The following is an 18,109-nucleotide window of genomic DNA, read 5'->3' on the forward strand; positions in this document are numbered from 1 at the left end:
ATCATAAATGCATGTTGGACCTTGTCGAAAGCTTTTTCTGCATCTATTGAGATGATCATGTGGTTTTTGTCTTTGGCTCCATTGATAGAGCATATAACATTTATAGATTTGTGAATATTGAACCAACCCTGCATTCCTGGAATGAATCCAACTTGGTCATGATGTATGATTTTCTTGATAATTTGCTGCTTTCTCTGGTTTTGGTATCAGTATAATGCTTGCCTCCAGAAATGAGTTAGGGAGAATTGCTTCCTTTTCAATTTCATTGAATAGTTTGAGGAGGGTCGGTATTAAATTCTGATCCAGGGTTCCCTTGCAGTTCAGTGCATGTGCACGACCTGACTCAGGTTGCACTGGTGCGACAATCCCTCTCCAGTGGACCTATGTCTCCAGGCAGTTTAGGGTAAAGGCATCTTTCAGACACAAACTGCAGGGTCTACAGTTTGTGAACCACCTAAATCTATGTCTCCACTCAGTTCAGGACTCATACAGGAACCAGATGCAGCCCAGATGGGTAGCAGTCACAGACTTCCCCAGCCTTCGACTCACTAGTGGGTCTGGGCAAAGGCAAAGCACAGACTTGAATCCACTGGCCCTGCAGCTCCCGGAGTACTTGCTCTCTTGGCGTAGGGCGCATAGGGCTCAGAGAGTCTGCTCACCCAGCCCCCAGCTGGAGAAGTCCCCTGGGCCTCTCAGACTGGACCTCCTCTCTGCCACTGCAGGGACTCAGTCTGTAATGTTGGCAGGGTCCTTGTTCACGCGTTCTGCCTTCAGGGATTAGATGGGAAGTACCTGGCTCTCTGCCCGCGTTTCAGCTGGGAATCGTGGTGGTGTGGGTCCAGAACAGACTCAAACCCAGGAGCCCTGCCTCCCCCGGAGTACTTGCTGTCTCGGCACAAGGCGCATGGGGCTCAGCGAGCCTGCTCGCCCCACCCATCCCCAAACTTGCTGTTTTTTATATCTAAAAAATAAAGAAACCAAAGTGAGCTAAGTTAGTGGACATCCCACAAGGATTTGACAGAAAAGAGCAGAAAGGAAACACGGTGGTAAAATGAGCGGGAAATTTTATTGAAAAGCCCTCCCCAACCAAAGCCACTATTTTGGTCTTTTAAGTGATTCTTCTTTGCCTGGTCTATCTCTGAGCTTAGGAAATTTGCTTAAAGTTGGAGTCAGGTTCAGTACACTCCCACATTTCGATGCTTTCTGCCCTGGCTCACCAGCCCATCACACTCAAAAGTGAAAACCAGCTGAGATCTCAGTTCTCCCCGATAGGGCCCAGCTGTGTGCCGAATATTTCCAGCTTACTCCTTTCTAAAGGCTTTCGGATTATATGAGCAAACAGAGGTTCACAGTGTATACTAAATTCAACTCAGTTTTGAATTCATCAGCCCAAATCCCTCGGCAACCCTATTGTAATTCTTCCTTCCAGCATAAATAATTCTTCTGCTTTTAACACATCTTTGCAACAGCTCTGCAGCATCACAAGCTTTACAGATGCTCTGATATCAGCTTTTAAATCTCCTGAGCTATGAATGGTCTCTGGCAGCTCCCTGCCAGAAAGATTTTACCACCTTCTGACAATCTATGGGTAGCTGAAGTTGCATAGATCAAAATAAGAGTATAGGATGTTCTTAGTTATTCTAGAAAATCCTGAGGGAAACACAAGTGTTCCATTATAAGGCATCTCCGTGGGTTAGTAGGTTCTCTCTTAACTTAGAGTGATGGTAAATGGGCCATTCACATGGAGGAAAACTCAAATACATTTCAACACTTAGATCTGTTTTCTTGCTTTATAGTAATTTTAGCAAAATTTCTAATTTTGCTCATGGTCTCAGAGTTTTTCTACTTAAAATTTTTCTAGAAACAAGACTAAGACTTTTTTATTCATTTGGGCCTCAGATCTTTTCGTAAGAAGTCAAGCTGATAGCAGTTGGCCCTGTATCCATGAAAGGCAGTCTGCAGAAGATATCCCCAAAGCACAGTGAGTCATCTGATTTTTCTTTTCATCAAAACTTTCCATAATTTAAACATATTAGAAATTATCTGCTAGAATATACTGAGCAGATGCTGTAATGGACATTTTCTCTGTTTCTGACAGGCTCACCTTTTTTTTTCTGGTCATAGCATCTAAATTGCCTTTTAGAGAAGGACCTTCTCTCCCCTTTGTAGGCTTGGTGAGACTGTGTTAATCAAAGTTCACCAACCTCTTCTTGGAGGAAAACTCATTCACTCTAGGGCAGTTGGGCCTGTGGACTTTGAGTTGTGAATCAAAGGATGAAAGGCTAGAAAGTAAATGTCTTTTGGAGATGTTGCTTGTCATTTGAAGCACACTGATAAAACTGTCATTCATTTCCTGCTGGTTTTCTTCCCTGAGCAGGGCCTGTCTCACTTCTGCTGAGCCGCATCCTCTCCAGTGCTATCAACTCTTCTAACAAATTCCTCTTTTCATTAAATTACTCAGGTTTGTCTGAGAAATTTAAAGTCAGGAAATCCAACTTGTACAAGTGCACCTACCTAGATGGTAGATTATTTTTAAAAGTAATCAGCTAATCCACAATGTACCTCTGATTTCCACTACACGCATCTACTTTAATATTCAGGTTAAATGTCTAAAAGAGATATTTAGCTATGTCAATATTTTGTGTGACAACAATAGAATGTAAAGATTTGGTCAAAGAATACTCTCAAGCAGCAACAGCAGGTGCAGAAAATGATGCAGCACTAAAGCACTGCCATTCTGGTGTCCATAAATCCAGAGGAGTTTAGAATTGGGATTAAAAACCGTAGGGAATGAAGGATGATGTAAACGGATAACTTATCTGGGATAATTCTCACTTTCATAAAAATGATAATCGAGCCCAATTTTCTTTTTCCACTTCTTCAGGCTCTCAGTTTATACTTCTGCTAAAGACCTGTATCGAGAGACTTGTTGCCCATTCTAAGAAAAGCACAAAATGCCAGTGAAAGGACAGTGACAATAGAAATTCACCCTTATGCGTGGGAAAACAACAGAAGTCTTAAGGACTCAGGAACTGGGGAATATGTGTCCTATAAAAGGGGTAACACACTTTCCACTCTGTCCAGTTACTACCTGATAGGAAGTTAGTTTACCATTATATGTCTTCTGGTATTTAAAAAAGGAAGTAGTCAGAGTGTTGATGTTTTAATTAAATGTACAATAATCTATTTATTATATATTGAAAATTAACTTGACTACAATATATTGAGTTAGCCCAGGGAAATAAACATGCATCCTGCTCCTGGCCTACACAGAAGCTGGGCTCTATTTGACATGGATTTGAGACCTCAGTCATGAAACAAATTGCTGGAGATGACGTAGTGGGTTCCTGCAGGACCCTTGTGGGGAACAGTGCTTTCTTGTTGCTGGAACCTCGGGAAGCCATATTGATACACTTTGTAGGCCAAGAAGGCCAGTCATGCCTGGGTTGGTAAGTGATTCTTTCACTTTCTTCTATATATAGAAATGGCTAAAGGACATTCATTATTGATATTCTGAACTTCTGAAACTTATTCATCTCAGATCTTGGAGTGTTTGAAGCTTAAAAAGAATGTTGTGTCCATGTCAAGTTGCTTTTAGACTATTGCATTTTACTACTTGGATTCCTTAGGAAAATAAACCACTATTTTGCCATTAAGCATCTGCAAGCTTAGAAGAAAATAAGATTGACACCACTGCTCAGAACCATTAGTCAAACTACAGTGGCTTTGGACAGGTAGTTTCCAAAATACATCAGCCTCATTTATACCCAACAGCAACATTAGACAGCAGGCATTTTTCTATTGTGTCACAAGGCTCCCAAGTACTAAAGCCGAATGTGTTTTTTGACATACACACTACTTTTAAGAAAAGGATCAGAAGTGGAAGGTAAAGTGACATAGTAAATGTGCATATCCCAGTAATTATACAGAAGAAAGAACCCAGTTTACTCAGAGGCTAGATTAAAATCATTAAGGAAATGAAATAGAGCAAAGAATCAACTAATATGATAAGCAGGGATTCTCTCAAAAGTTATGCCACATAGATCTAAGTGTGTGTAAGAAAGTAGAAACATCTGTTTATTCCTGGAAATTATTGTTCCAATAAATATCCCTGCACTATTTATTAGTTTTATTGATTTAAATAGTCAGTTCCTTGTACCCCAGGCATTCTTCAAATACACATTGAAAACAATGCTAATTAGGCAGCAATGGGGAAGAGGAAGGGATTGGGAAAGATTGGTCAAGGATCACTAAGCTACAGTCAAAAGTAAGAACTTCTGGTCGGCTATTGTAATGTAGGATACAGTAATGTATTATATATGTCTAAAAACTAGAAAAAATGATTATGTTTTTGCCATAGATAAATTATATATATTTGAATATATAGATATATTGAGCCTGATTTAAACATACACAATTCATATATGTATTGAATAAGCATATGGTGTGTGTGTGTGTGTGTGTGCATATATATATATGCTATTTTTGTGCTTTTATGTATCAGTGAAAGGAAATTTTAATTTTATTTTTTAGAGTTAATAACAATATATTGTATCTTTTTTAAAATTTATTTTAACAATAAAAGAAAGAAAACATTAACAAACAGACATCCATTTACAAAATAGCATAAGAACAATACAAGCAATACAGAGTGACTAAGTGGTAGGAAATTAACAGTGGTTGTTGTATTACATATTGATATCTTCAAAGTGCTTTCTTGGGTAAACAAATAGAGACATGCAAGATTGATCAAACAAGTAATCATTAACAGTTCCTTTCAGTAAATTGATAGAAGTTAGTAGTACAACTATGTTAGCTATTCTGTATATACATATGTACATAATTTCCCCTTCTTTCTTGTCTCTTTTCCCTCATCCCAGGTGCTCTTTACTTTTGAGCATTTTCCTTTCATTTCACAATAGCTATTTTTATTCACTCTTTCAGGTTCTTATACTAATGAGACAGTACATTGCTTACACATGGAGGTCTGGTTTATTTCACTTATGAGTATGGTCTCTAGTTGTGGCCATTTACCTGCAAAAGCCTCATGTTTATCTTTCTTTATAGCTGAGTAGAATTCCATTATATAAAGGTACCACAATTTATAGTGCTGAACTCACACATAAGGAAAACAGAAAGAAATAGCCTAATGCTGCACCTCAAACTTTTAGAAAAAGAAGAATAAGTCAAGCCCAAAGCCCAAAGAAGGGAGGAGATTACAAAGATCAGGGTAGAAATTAATACAACTGAGATGAAGAAAACCCTACAAAAAATAAATGAATCAAAGAGTGGGTTCTTTGAAAGAATAAATAAAATTGATAATCCCCTAGCCAACCTTATCAAAAAAGAAAGGAAAAAGCTCATATTCATGCAATAAGGAATGAAAAGGATGAAATTTCCTACCTGGAAAAATCTTTACTCTGATAGGATAGAAAACTCAGAAGAAACAGATAGATTCCTAGATATGTACAAATTACCAAAGTTGAATCAAGAAGATATAAAACTCCTGAGCAACCCAATATCAATTAATGACATTGAAAACATAACTAAAAACTTACTGACAAAGAAAAGCCCAGGCCCTGATGGATTCGCAGCAGAATTTTACAAGAAATTTACAGCAGATTTAATACCAACACTCCTCAAACTCTTCAGTGAAATTGAAAAGGAAACAATTCTCTCTAACTCATTTCTGGAGGCGAGTGTTATACTGATACCAAAACCAAGAAACAGAACTACAGACCAATCTCCCTAATGAATATAGATGCACAGATACTCAATAAAATATTAGCAAATAGAATGCAGCAAATCATCAAGGAAATCATACACCATGACCAAATCGGATTCATTCCAGGAATGCAGGGATGGTTCGGTATTCGCAAATCAATAAATATTATACACCATAAATATTATACACCAAGCCAAATAGAAAAACCACATGATCATCTCAATAGATGCAGAAAAAGCTTTTGACAAAGTCCAACATGCATTCATGATAAAAACCCTACAGAAAATTGGAATAGATGGACTTTACCTCAGTCTAATCAGAGCCAACTATGACAAACCAACAGCCAACATCATCCTAAATGGACAAAAACTGAAAGCTTTTACTTTAAAATTAGGAACAAGACAAGAATGTTCACTGTCACCACTCCTAAATTTTAATTTTAAAAAGTAAAATAAATAGAACTAATTTGGTTTCTAGTAATACACCACCTGGAAATGGAAGAATTTGCTCATCTGAATTTTTCTGCCCACTGATAGATTTATGCATATTAAATCTGATGTGGGCTTTAAATGTTCTTTCTTATTTTCCAGGCTTCTGTTATTGGAGTGAAATATACCATCTCTATGAAAGTAAACTTGATTTCCTATTAATGTAGAAAATTTATCTATGAGTTATTTATTTTAGCATATAATAGTGACAGAGGAGGTATTCTGTCATTTAAATTTTAATTGTCACATCAAAATGCTAGATAAAGCATGGCATGCCACATTCTTTTACCTTTGAGAGAGAGGAGATACAAAAATATTAATAATGGACTTAACATATCTTATAGGTAGAGGTGCCAGAATTTTAGGCCTGTTTTAAGTTGCCATAGGCAGAATGATTGAGCATTAATGGAAGAGAAAGGCACTATGGTTCTGAGTCATGGTCAGGATTTAAACACACGCAAAGCCAAGGCAGGTCACAGACAGAAAAAAATTTTCCATTGTGCATGCCAGAGTGAGTAATGTATTGTGTTTCACCAGAAGCAGTTTAGTGAATGTCAGCATCCATGTCAGTAAATTTGGACAGAGCATTATAATAATTCAGTAGTAACTTTAATATCTATAAAAAAAGGTCTGGAGTGACAGTCCAGTAAGTAGGAAATTTATTTAAATCTGAACTTGCAGGAAAGAACTTTTGTGTGTTAATGCAGTGCCATTTAGGGATTGATGGAAGTCAAGAAGAGCAAAAGTGTTTGAGAGTCCACTGTACTATTCCCATGATTTCAAAGAAAGATCCATGGAGAGACTCATAGGCCAGGTGGGAAAAGAACAGCTGTGGCATCACGGGGAAGGCTTTCAGTCAAGCATTAAGGAATACAGACTGACTTCTAAAGAGTATAATGTAGCTATTGTGAAGAAAAGGGCAGGATCTGACAAGGCCAGGCACACAGCGGGCATCATTTCTGGGACAGGGTACATGAGGAAGCAGCGATGAATCCATGTTGCTTAGCACTGGGAAGCAAACCATAGGTCTGAAGTTCCCTGGAATGACAGGGACCACCATAGAGGCATGGTCACCCTGCGCATGCAGGCCAGGGAAATCTGTGTAATGTCAGGCAGGGGCAACTAAACGACATTCTGGCAATGTGTGTGTCACCCATGAAGCAACAAGCAATATCTGTAGAAAATAGGCTGCTTTTCTTTTTCTTAGCAAGGTTTGAGGCAGGGGATTTAAAATTTTTTCTTCTCTTCTTCACATCTAATTTTCCTTATAGCATCTACCCTCTTTCCAAGCACACATTAAAAAAGGAATTAATAAATAAAAATATTGCAGATTTTCTGTAAACTCATTATCTCTGGGACACACGAAGTATATTATTTCCAGGTCTAAAGAAAAAGGAGCTTGTTTTACCGAAGAGTTGGAGCAAGTTTCTGATATAGTTGAGGCAAAGGCTGGGCTTGGTGGCACATGCCTGTAATCCCAGCACTCACGAGGCTGAAGCAGGAGGATCATTGTGAGTTCAGCCTGGGCTACAAGGTGAGCTCAAGGACAGCCTGAACTGACTCTGTGTTAAAAAGACCAAAAAAAAAAAAAAAAAAAAAAAACCCAAAAAATTAAGGGAGCCAGGAAGGGGGAGACTCCAAAGGCCTCCCACATTTGCATGGCACTGCAGTTCAGTATTATAGAGCCCAGCTCAGCTCTTTACAACTTCCTTGGAAAGTGTTTTTATTCTGAATGACAGCAGGATTAATGTCTGAGCTCAGGAGAAACCCAACTGTCAAAAAAAGTTTACTTCTTGCGGCTGCTCTCCTTGTCTTTGGGCGAGGCAAGCTTTTCCTTCTCTCCCAGCCCTGGGTTAGATAGTTCTAAATGTTGTTCAGTATTCTTTGTGGCAGCCCATGGATCCTGCTGCTTAACAAAAAACCAACAGCAAAAAATGAAGAGAAAGAAGAAGAAAGAGGCCAGGCAGTTCACAGAATCCTCACAGGACTGAGGAAACAAATTCTAGCCTGACCTTCCAGAAATACCTGTCATGTCCTCAGGTGTATGGACTACAAATATACTGCTGCTTCTGCCATGCTCAAAGCCACTGCCGTGGATATCCTGTTGTTCCTGTTTTATATTGCATATTTGTTTACTGTTGGTTAGCAAAATAGATAGCTAATATTATCTTTGCTTCTCAAATTAAAACCCTAGAAAGTAATTATAGCTGTGTTCAGTGAAAAAATTCTAGAAAGGAAAAAGAAACACTTCTACTTAAAGGTCTTAAGGAGGTTTGAGGAATCATTCTTAATCTTTTGGTTTCATGGGTCTGTACCCTAGGCAAATCTGGCCTTTTATCATCTGGATATGTTTTGTCAATATCGTATTTTCTTATAACGTGCGGTGTTATTAAGTACATATATTAGGAACAAATAACCATAGTAACTGGTAGATGGCCTCAGAGCTCGTGGATAATGGGGTGACCTGTGCATCTGTGTGAGGTAATGTGTGGGGCAGCCTTTCTTCACACCCTCATAGCTGCACTTTGGATATCTGCAGAACCCACGAGCAACATATAAACAGGTCTTGAGTCTCTGACTCAAGAACAGAAACCATTATCTTTAAAAGGTATCAGAAATCAGGATGTGAGTTTTGTGCTATAGATATAATAGAAATAAGGGCTGAGAGTAAGAGTGTGACAGTTAAGCTTAATTGTCAATTCGATTGGTTTGGCAGTGGGTAGGAAATCAGAAAAGTACAATTCTGTGTGTGTCTGCATAGGTCAGGAAGGCATAACCTTGGGGTATACCTGATCCTTGGCCCCTTCTTCCCTGGCACTGTATCATAAAGGCACCGTGAACTGGACAACTTTGCTTCATTATGACCTTTTTCTATGATGTTCTTTCCATGGCGCCAGCAGACCCCAGACTGAATTTTCTGAAATGTGAACGAAATTAAACGTTTTCCCTTTTAGTTTTTTTGTTTTGTTTTGTTTTGTTTTTGTTTTTTTTTGTTTTTCTCTGGTACCGGGAACCGAACTCACGACCTTGTGCTTGCCAGGCAGGCACTTTGCCGCTGAGCTAAATCCCCAGCCCCCTTTTTCCCTTTTAAATCACAGGTATTGGGGGTTTTGTCCAGCAACGGGAAAGCTGACCAACTCAAATAGTACACACTTGTTTTAAAGATGAGTAAAGTTTACTTTTAGAATTAGGTATCATTCAATAAATAGAACCTTTTCATTGAGAGATAAATGTCAAAAATTTTTGGTATAAATCCAGAAGGAAATGGAATGATACATTATTTACTATTTAGAAGGAAGGGATGGGAGATGTGGAGAGTGGGTAGAGTGGGTATTGTTTTGGTTTTACTATAACTTTTTTTTTTGTTGTTGTTTTGTTTTTCTCCGGTACCGGGAACTGAACTCACGACCTTGCGCTTGCCAGGCAGGCGCTTTTGCCGCTGAGCTAAATCCCCAGCCCCACTATAACCTTTTTTGACTTTTTTCTCGAGACAAGGCTTCAATGTGCAGTTCAGGCTGGCTTTAAACTCAGTTTGTAGCCCAGGCTGGCCTCTAAATCACAGCGATCCTCGTGCCTCAGCCTCCTGAGTGCTGGCATTATAAGTGTGCACCACCACACCCAGCTTGAGTGTTTTGATTTTGGATAACAAAAATGACCTGAGATTCATTGTGGTCGTAGTTGTATAACTCTGCTAATGTGCTGGAATCTATTGAGTCTTAAATTTTAAGTTTATGAATTGTGTGGAATGCAGGATTTTTGCTCAAAAAAAATTGTTAAAGAAAAGAAAGAGCTGAATAATTTTCCAGGACATACATTGGAACATTGCATAAAATTCAGAAGGAAAAGGAAAACTTTTGTGAAACTTCATTCCAAAGTTGTTATTTGTTTCAGATACTTAATGTCAGTATTCTCTGGTTGAAAGAAGAGTTAATGCCTGTCCTACATGAAAATGCTAGATGACAGAACTTTGGTTACATTATTAACCACAGCAAATTTACAGAAAGCTTCTGAAGGACACAGAAAAACACGGTCTGCATCGTTAAAGTCTTTGAGGGGAAATAGAACTAATATACACAAAACAATTAAAATAAGAAATAAATTGCATTTTATTCTGTTAGAGGGAGAACAGTATGAAACAGGTAGAATTTACATTATAAGGCAGATTCAGGTTGTCTATTAGAATACAGAATACTGCATTCAGTTTCTTTAAAACCAGCTGACTATCTTTTAGGAAAGTATATTTCCAAATGAAAGTCATTCAGAGATGACTTTACAATATTATATAAATAAATTAACATTATTACGTCAATAATTCTCTAAGATGAAAAGCAAGGCATGGAAGGGAAGGAAGATCAGTCACAGATGATCCTGACCCTCAGAAGAGAGACTGAGCAATTACTTTAATCAAATCGATCACTCGTCTCCCAACTGCGATGGTTTGAATGATGGTGTCCCCTCCAAAATCCAAAGTGAACCTTAATCCTAACGCCACAGAAATAACTTCGAGGAAGGGATTAAGAAGTATGACCTCTGAGCAGAGCCCACGTGAGTGGGATTAGCATTCACAGGAAAGGGCAGAGGGTGATGGAGCATTCTCCTGCCCTTGCCTTCCGCCCTGCGGAGACACAGCAGCAAGGTACTGTCTCGGATGCAGAGAGCAAATCTCACTAGATACAGATGCCGATGGCTTGATCTTGGATTCCATAGCCTCCAGAACAATCAGAAACAAATTTCTCTTGTTCATAAGTTATGCAATCTGTGGTATTTTGTTACAGCAATACAAATAGACTGAAACACTTGCCTCTTCCAGATTATCCTTTTCCTTCTATCTTTATACCTCTATCTTTATATCATATTGCTCATCCTGCCGCCTAATTCTTTTTTTTTTTTTTTTTTTTGGTTTTTCTCCGGTACTGGGAACCGAACTCATGACCTTGCGCTTGCCAGGCAGGCGCTTTGCCGCTGAGCTAAATCCCCAGCCCCTCCTGCTGCCTAATTCTTATTAGAACCTTATGGTTACATTAAGTCCACTTGGATAATGAAATTAAGACAATTAATATAACAAAATCTTTTTGTTATATTAAACAATATATTGTCAAGTCTTTTTTGCCATGTTCAGGAATATATTCATGGGCTCTCTTCATTAAACTATGAACAAGTTAAGGGAAAAAAGTTGTCACTCTGCTACCACAACGGACACCACCACCAATTTTACATGTTAGCCTTTCTCTTATAGGGGTTTTTAAATTTGTATATATACTAGGTGAATAATAATTCTGACTTCCATTTTTCCATGGCAATACAGAATTGTAGATCCATTTTTTTCTTCTACACATATTGTGTAATGTAGAATTTTCTAGAATATATGAAGAGGATGGGAAGTTATCCCTGCAATGGTGAAGAGATGATTTTCACTAAAGATTGGGGTAACTCATGAGTTATTTTAATAAGATACTTGGAGATACTTTGTGAATTTCATTTACTGGTGGCATCTGTCCCCTTATTGTAAACGACTGAGAACTAACAGTCCATGGAAAGCTACAGTCTCTCCTATAGTGAACTGTGCTCACCTGGTGTGACAAGTCCTGAGAGTAGAGCAGACTATCAATAATAATTTTATATTTTTAAAACAATAATTTCCTCTTACTCCAGACAGAAGTAACATGCTGTGCAAAATTATACATCATGTAGCAGCAGTTGAGACATCAACATATATTGCTATCAATGTTACCTCTATAAAAGCCAAAAAATTACCATACCTAACAGTAATTTTTACTTTAACAGAGAGAACAGGGGATGCAGATAAAAAACCAACTTATTCTTATCAGTGCTTGGTTTAACACATAGAGAACAAATTGATGTGTAAATTGGTTTTGATGAATGCTTGTGTTAAATGTGGTTATTTATTACAAGTTCCATTACACAAATTGGTTGCAAAATTATTACAAATGTTATTTATTAATCTTACTTCTCTGTAGCCAGAGAATGACTCAAGGCAATTATAGTTCATGGACCTCAGCACCGTTAGTGATGATATGCGGGGAGGGCAGACAAGTTCTAAATATGGAAAGAAAAGAAACCTGCCTTTCCTTTGCTTCTTGCCCGGCCAGCTCATATTTTGCACATAGTTTCCTTCCTCTCCAGTTAAGTCTCTCTGCTGGGGATATAGCTCAGTGGCATAGCACCTGCCTGGCAAGCGCAAGGTCCTGAGTTCGATTCCCGGTACCAAAAGCAAACACAAAATCAAATGAAAAGCTCTCCAATTAAATCTGTCAAGTTGTTAGTTTCTTGTACTTTTGCAGTAACAGCTGCTGTAGGTATAAGAACTGTCTTACATATTATGTTTTCTATTTTATGACATTTCAGATTTAAGTGGATACCAAAGATCCTACTCTTGCAGAACTTAAGAGTTTCACCAAGATGGCCCACATGCTTTCCTGCCACATTTGGTTCTGTGATAGGAACTTCAGCATTTATCTATGGCCTGGTGACAGATTACAGAACTTTTTAAGACTGTTTTGCTCCTCAGCATAACATATGAATAACTGGCAGGGTGTTTCTATGAAAGAAAAAGAAAGGAAGGGCAGGAAAGTGATGAGAAGGGAAGGGAAGGGAAGGGCAAAGAAGGGAAAGGAAGAGAAGGGAAGGGAAGGGAAGGAGGAGAAAGGGAAGGGAAAGGAAAGCTTTCTTCCAAGCACACTCCCATAAACTGAATTTCAATCAGAATCAAAGAGGTAAAGAAGTGTACATTAAAAAAAACCTAGAGCCCACTCTTAGCTACTAAATGTTTGGGGGCTTTTTGTTTTGTTTTTTTCCAGTACCGGGAATCCAACTTACGACCTTGTGCTTGCCAGGCAGGCGCTGTGCCACTGAGCTAAATCCCCAGCTCCTTAAATGGTTTTTAGTTACATTTCTCAGCTTCTGGAATCCTCCTCTCCATTGCTTATATTCTTGATTTTTTTCCTCTCCTTATATCTCAGAAAGAGAAACAAGAAGTAAGAAAGAAAAATAATTCTTTTGATTATGCATTTCTGACAAAAGGTCAGGTTATAGGGTGCAGATGCAGGAAGTGTTTATAAATCGCCAGTAAACAAAAGAATATAAAAAACAGCAGTACAAATTTGTAATCTGGAAAACTTTCCCTCAGGTAGTACTCCTGCATTTTTCATTATTGAATATTTACCAAAATATCACTGAGGCAGAGGCTGGTTGCTGAACATATGGGCAGGAAGGAGAAAGGCCCTGGTACCCCACATTCCAGCCTCACAGCCTCATGCCTGAAATGACCCTTGTCTTGATGTCAATTATTCATCATTGATATGAAATGACTGTACTGCTAGCTTATCACTTAGGATTTAGTTCAGCAATGAAAGGGACTATCCAAGAAGGCAATAATTTAAGCAATTTAGAAGTTTATTTTTTTTTTTTACATTTTCAGGTTAATATCAGTATAGGTAACCCAGGGCTTTATTTCTTCCACTTTGCTGTGCTGTCAGATGTGGCCTCTTTTCCCAAACACACTTCACAGTGCATGGTGGTTGCATCAGCTCTCATGACTGCAGATGAGCCAGCAGGATAAGAAAGAGGAGAAAAGCATGCGCCCTCTGCTTAAGGACACTTGCTCGAAGTTGCACAGACAACTTCCATGTACAGATATTTGGCCAGATCTAGCCATGAGAGAGGCCAGGAAATGAGAAGCTGATTATAACTGGCCACATGCCCAGCTAAATATTGTGTATGCTGGGACTTTCAGTTTCTGCTCAGGATGTAGGATGCTATAAACAGCATCATCACTCCTGTTGTTATAGAAAAAAAAACAAAAACAAAAACAAAAAAACCCAGCAGCATTAGCAGAAAACCAAGCAGTCTGAAAAATCCATAACTTTTCTTCCACCCACAGAGAACTGTTGACTACCAACTAATTGTTAATCTAAAGAAGTCAGGCACGTCCAAGAAGTTAGTGTTGGGACATATGCACCTGCTTACCTGAAATAGATACCGTCTATCACAAGTAAGAGAATTAAGCTTAATTTTTCAATGATCTGATAAAGTCCCATGGCAAGCTGAAAGGGCAATGTATAACCCACAGAACACACCAGCAATAGAAAATCTCACTCACTCCAGGCTTCTGTGCAAAAGGATTACATGTTCACAGGAACAAGGAGCAAGTGTCTTGGAAATATGTCCTAATGATGCAGTTCTACCACAGTGGAAGAACAGAGGGTAAAACAGGACTCATACTCCCCTCTTCTGGGGAAAAGAGAAAAAATCCCAAATTGTTGTGGGAGGAACACAAAACCTAAAGGTCCCAAGGCACTCATGAAAATATCGATTCTGGGAAATGGAAATAATAACAAAAGCCCTCTCTCTGAGAGAGAGGAGTAGAAAACCTTGCTGAGCCCAGACCTAAAGCTGGGGCTGGCAGGAGATTCCTGAGAGGAGCTGAGTGAGACCTATTGCCAAGATACAGGAAAACAATATCTGCTGAATACTGAATATTGTGCAACAGAAAATGCCCCTCCACTCTTCCTCTTCCAGGCTAAATTTTGTGTAATAATTAACAGAGATCTATTTCTTGATGGGCATGCAGGGACCCTTTTTCAGTCAAACCGAAGAGAAGGCCTAAAATTGAAGGAAGCAAACATCACACACACACATGCACACACACACGTGCACACACACTCAAACTGCTGAAAACTAAAAACATAGCAATTTAAAGCTGTCTAGAAATAAAAGACATTATATGCAGAGGGAAATATATATGAATGACTAGCTTCTCATGAGAAACTATTCAAATCACAATAGCATGAAGTTTTACCTTTTAAGAACTAAAAAGGAGAAAATATTTCCACTCACTATTCTATATCTAGTTAAAATATTTTTCAAAAGCCAGGGTGAGAAATATCGACTTTCTTAAACAAGAAAGGAGAGAATTCATGGCAATTTCTGCAGTAAAAGAAATGATAAAAGTTGTTTTCAGGTTGAAGGAACACCCTAGCCAATAGCAGATGTGCACAAGAAAATGGAGCAGACTAGCAAAAATGCAGCAGAAAAAATGTGTGGGGTGTTCATAATACATTTAAGAAGTGAAACATAGCATACAATGAAAGAACAGAAAATCAAAAGGACATTTATAAACATATTTTTGTAAGTTCCTTTCACTACTGTGATGTAGTAATGTATTTTGGTGTATATTATAAATTCTAGAGCAACCACTAAAATATTAAAAGGAATATGAATAATAAATGAATAGTTCTGACAAAACAGAATAATGAAAAAACTAAAGTTAGGGCACAACATTTAAAAAAAAAAAAGAAAAACAGATCCACTAATGGAGATTTTAATATAAACAGTAATAATTACATTTAATACAAACAATTCAAAATACTAATTAAAAGACACAAACTGTTGGATTTAATTAAAAAAGCAACTTTCAATTATATGCTATTGACAGCAAGTCAACCTTTATAGAAACATAGACAGCCTAAAACTAAAAAAGTGATAAAGGAAATACCATGAAAATATTAACTCAAAGAAAGCTGAAATAGCTGCATTTTTATCATTTATTATTATAGAAAGAACTATTACCCAGGATGAACAGGTATATCACATGATGATGATGAAAGAACACATTCTTCAAGGAGAGATGAGTAATAATGGATCTAAAAGCAAAGCCACATAATCTCTGGAACAAAATCTGATAAAAGTGAAAGCAAAAGAGAAAACTTTAGATTACAGCTGCATATTTTGACACTTCGCTATGAATATTTGTTAGAACAAGCTGGAAAAGTCAGTAAAGACATAGAATACTTCATCTATAAGAGGAACTAATTACTTAATTGACATTTCTGTACATGCCACCTAATTACAGTAGCATAAGGTGCCTTCCAAGTATACATGGAACATTCCCCAAATATACTATATTCTGTACTATGAAGCAAACATATTTAAAAGAATTGAATTTTTTTTTTTTTGTCTGGTTTATTTTTTACTTTAAAAATTAAAAATCTAACAAAACAACAATGAAGACAAAATCAAAACAACAAAAACAATACATGACCTCAAAACAAAATGATAGGAATTTACAGTGATTGCTACATTAGATACTGTTATCTTTAACGAAGTTGCTCAGTCCACCAGACATGAAAATGTAAGATTGATCAAACAGTCAAAGATAGTAACAGATAATAAAAAAAACCCAATATTGGAAATGATGCAGAGCTTCACCATGCAAGATGGTAGGAGTTCAACCATGGTCTTTGTACTACATGTTGTTGTTTTCAGATCAGTCATTCTGCTTACTAAATTCAAGCGTGTAAAATTGGTCAAGAAAAAAGAAGATTTTAAGCACTGACTGTTCCTTTCAATAAACCACAGACATCAGCAATATACCTATTCCAGTTATCTTTACATATACACATAAATTTTGTTTTTCATGAAAAAACCCAAAATAATAAAAATAAATACATAAACAAAACAGCACAGAGAACAATAAAAATGATACAGAATCTCAAAACATGCTGATAGGATATTAACAATGGTTGTTATATATTAAAGTACATTCTCAGATGATTATAAAATTCATCTAGAAATCAATCAGAGAAAGTCACCTTCAAAATCACCAAGTATGTGGCAACTAAATGACTCAAGTCTAAATATGAGGTATCAAGTAGCTACTAAAAGAGAGTAAATGAGACATTATGGCACCAAAAGCAGTTATTTCTAAATCCACACATGTAAATATAGTGATTAGGCTGACTGGGTAACTCTGTGTTAGATCACTGAAGTAAACATTTATTTTCTTCTTACTGGTTAAATGTTTGTATCATTTCAAAGTCATATATTGAAGGCCTCACCTTAAATGCAATGGTATTTGGAGATGGGCCTTTGGGAGATAACTGAGCTTAGACGGGGTCAGAAGGAAGGGCCCTTATATGGGGTTAGCTTCCTCATAAGAGGAAACCAAAGGTTGCTCTCTGTTATGAATCGTGTCTGGATGTCCCCACCAAAGCCTCAAGCAGTCATAGGGCGGGCTTCTAGAGTTTGTAATTGATTCATATTTTAGTGCTGGGATTATAGTGCATGCTACACTCACCCTAGGGTGGGTAGCCTACCTACAATATAAGGGACAGAGTCTTTTCTGCTCTCCTCCCCTTTTGCTCTCTTTGCTTTTGCTCTCTTCCGCTGCCTTGAACAGTTGCTTTTCTGCCATGCCGCCCTGCCTTGGAGCCAGCTGATTGTGGACTGAAATTTCCACTAACTGTGAGCTAAATAGGTTTTTCCTTCCTTAATTTGGGGCATTAGGTATTTTGTCTCAGCAGGGAGAGAAAAGTAACCAAGACACTCTCTCCATCATGTGAGGTCACAGTGAGAACCCAGCCATCTGCAAGTCAGGAAGAGGTCTCCAAAAGGACCAGAATTACTAAAGATTTGATCCCAGACCAATCAACCTTCATGTCAGTGACGGATATGTATGTCTGTTGTTTGAACTACCCAGCCTATGATACTTTGTTATAGTAGCCTACTGAGAAAGCAGTGTATATTACTAAGTTGGAAGGCCCTATGAACTCAGTTGTTTTCTGCACACTAAATCTTGAATATCTTTTACCATGATATCAGACTTCTTAACATTGCCTTCACCTTTCAAATTACGGGCTCTTTTTATCATTATTTTGGCTCCTTTAATCTATGCATTCACTCCTGATAGTATTCTTTCCGGAGGCAAGGAGATCAATTTAAACACCAGGTTGACATAATAATGAGCAACCCCAACTAATTCAGTAGCACCACTTGGAAAATAGCTTCTTCTACCTCTCAGTAGCAGGAACAGTTGAATGCACTACTAGAAAAGTCTAAAATAGCAGAAAGAGCTGGTAGAAGAGACAAGGCAATATGA

General features: G+C 37.8%; 1 long non-coding RNA gene across 1 annotated transcript in view; it reads left to right on the forward strand.

The window, feature by feature from the left end:
• LOC106148258 overlaps positions 1–3,420 on the forward strand; it is a 25,152-nt gene extending 21,732 nt beyond the window's left edge. The window contains exons 3-4 of the long non-coding RNA XR_001233537.1: positions 1,900–1,981; positions 3,274–3,420. This is a non-coding gene — a long non-coding RNA (uncharacterized LOC106148258). The remainder of the gene's footprint in view (positions 1–1,899; positions 1,982–3,273) is intronic.
• The last annotated feature ends 14,689 nt before the right edge of the window (positions 3,421–18,109 follow it).

The sequence above is a fragment of the Chinchilla lanigera genome, unplaced genomic scaffold (assembly GCF_000276665.1).
Source record: "Chinchilla lanigera isolate Chin_1 unplaced genomic scaffold, ChiLan1.0 scaffold00017, whole genome shotgun sequence".
In the NCBI taxonomy this organism is placed as follows: Eukaryota; Metazoa; Chordata; class Mammalia; order Rodentia; family Chinchillidae; genus Chinchilla; species Chinchilla lanigera.